Source organism: Eptatretus burgeri, chromosome 10 (genome assembly GCF_056783735.1).
Source record: "Eptatretus burgeri isolate ZD-2024b chromosome 10, Ebu_testis_v1, whole genome shotgun sequence".
Lineage (NCBI taxonomy): Eukaryota > Metazoa > Chordata > Myxini > Myxiniformes > Myxinidae > Eptatretus > Eptatretus burgeri.
The window spans coordinates 79,545,885-79,549,143 of NC_140970.1; positions in this window are offsets into that span (position 1 = coordinate 79,545,885).

Sequence of the window (3,259 nt, forward strand, 5' to 3'; positions counted from 1 at the left end):
ATATATATTTTATATATATATATATATTTTATATATATATATATATATATATATATATATATATATTTTATATATATATATATATTTTATATATATATATATATATATATATATATATATATATTTAATATTTATGTATATATAAATAAGTATATGTATATTTGTATTTATGTGTATGTATATGTATATATGTATATTTGTATGTGTATATATATAAATATATATATGTATATATAGATGTGTATTTGTACATATGTATATGTGTATGTATATATATATATATATATATATATATATATATATATATATATATATATATATATATATATATATATATATATATATATATGTATATTTATATATCTCAATGTTTATGTATATATAAGTACATATATGTATATATATATATATATATATATATATATATATATATATATATGTATAAATGTGTATATATGTATAAATGTGTATATATATATATATGTGTATATATATATATATATATATATATATATATATATATATATATATATATATATATATATATATATATATATATATATATATATGTTTATAAACATATATATAAACATATATATATATATATATATATATATATATATATATATATATATATATATATATATATAAACATATATATATATATATATATATATAAACATATATATATAAACATATATATATATATATATATATATATATATATATATATATATAAAAAACATATATATATATATATATATATATATATAAACATATATAAACATATATAAATATATATATATATATATATATATATATATAAACATATATATATATATATATATATATATATATATATATATATATATATATATATATATATACATATATATATATATATACATATATATATACATATATATATATATACATATATATATATATATATATATATATATATATACATATATATATATATATATACATATATATATACATATATATATATATACATATACATATACATATATATATACATATATATATATATATACATATATATATATATATATATATATATATATATATATATATATATATATATATATATATATATATATATATATATGAGCCTGGTGTTGGCTTAGTGGTTAGGGTGGCGGCTTGGGATCCCAGTGTCCTGATTTCAAGCCCCGTTGGCTGCTGAATTAACACCAGGGGGTTGACTCAGCCTGTCATCCTTCCGAGGTCGGCGAAATGAGTGCCAGTGTACTGGTCCCGGTGTATGCCCCGGTTAGAATAGGTGTACTATATCCCTGTGTGTTGTAAGAGGCGACCAGGGTTGGCGTCAGGAAGGGCATCCGGCCATAAAACATTGCCTCACAAAAAGCCAAACCCCTGCACAGCAGGGAAAAATGGCTGTAAAAAACGGTCATATATATATATATATATATATATATATATATATATATATATATATATATATATATATATATATATATATATATATATATATATATATATATATAGACATGCCAATCTTACTGTGACACTTTGGTTTTTGGAGTGAAGTGCTTCCCATGTTGTGGGTTAGAGTAAATGGGAGATCTGTGCTGTACGTTCGACAGAGCCATTGCCGTCGGCTGCCCCAGATGGAGGGTCGGGAGAGCCTCGGGAAAAAGGTGGTGGTAGTGTTATGGAAATGGCCCTTAGTATGCTACTAAATATAAGATTAGCTCAGATCCCCCATTAAATGCATGTTTCACTTGGCTGTTCGGTAAAATGGACGTTACATGTGTGTCGGGAGGTGTAGGATGCATGTTCATTGTTCGTACATTGGTGGTGTGCCGAAGGCTTCTTCTTCCTCCCCTCTCCGGACAATAGGCCCCGCCCAGTCGGCTGAGGGGGAGTGGCCTGGAGAGGGAGGTGGAGCTGGGGGGAGGAGTTTGTCAGCTTCGTAAAGGGGGAGGAGCCAGTGGCTCACGAGTGAGCGAATGAAAAAGAAAGTGTGGTGAAACTGTGAGCGCCGAGGTGGCGCCGATCGGCTGTACACGGGACAGCTGTGTCTGTTTTTCGTGAGGAACGAGCCGAAAGAAAGGCAGAGAAGGCAACAGAGAAACGACGAGTGTCGAGTCGCGATCTGCTGGATGAGCAGGGGCTTCGAGGCGAGCGAGAAAAGGAAAGGCAGTGGTGAATCGGCCAGGAGAGAAAACTGAACCTCAGGGTCGAGTCTGCCATCGGCCGAGAAAGAAAAGGTGGAACTGAGAAACGACTGGTGGGAGTCGTGATCTGCTGTGTAGGGGACGGCTGTGTCTGTCTGCGATCTGCTTCGTGAAGGAGGCAGGAGAAATGACTAGAGGCTGCCTGCACGTCGAGTGTGCGATTGACTTTCATGAGAAGGTCATCGGCACGTTTGTAGATCCGCCTGCCAGAGCCAAAACACCTCGATTTGTCCTTGTCTGGTGAACAGGCCAGGCCTGGATATGTATGCTGGACCTTGTGAAAAGCAAGCTGGAGCATACCACCGTGGATCTTTCGCTCTGGTGCAGTCGACCTCGCGGGGTCTGAACGCGCGCGAGAGTGCGTGCGTGAAGTCTGCGACAAAAGGGCGAGTGCCATTTTGCATGCGGCGTGTTCGAGCTGGGGGCTGGAATCCGTGGACATCGGCATGTTACGAGCGACAATCGTGCTTTTGACACTTTCCTCTCGTCCATGAAACATCACCAAGTACTCTGTCTTGTCTGCACGTTGTTTAAGGCATATCTCAGTGGGTACCCCCTCGAAACCCGTAATCCGTAGTTCCCGAGTTAAGAACGGGTTATAGATCGTTAATTAAAACATTGTCGTGAATATTTTGCTTGTGTTGTGTTCCCCGATGTTCCCCAATAAATCTGGTTGATTCGGATGAAGTTGCCGCTATGGATTAATCTGTGTCGCGTCGAGGAACGATCCGTTCGATTGGCAAATAAAACCAAAATGGTAATAGACTGGCAGAAAACGCTCGGCATCTGACAAAACCAGTCTGTAACTGGGGTTCTATTTCCCCAACTGGTAAGGTCCAGGATTACGTTGGTATTGCGATTGAAGACACGTGACCCGAGGCCTGTGCCGAGCCAGCCGGCGTTATAAACCCCGGAGAAGGCGGTGGTGAGGGTGGCGCCAAGAGTCGGGTGAGAATCCCGCCACCCCGAATCCGTAGCAATATGTATATATATATATATATATATATATATATATATATATATATATATATATA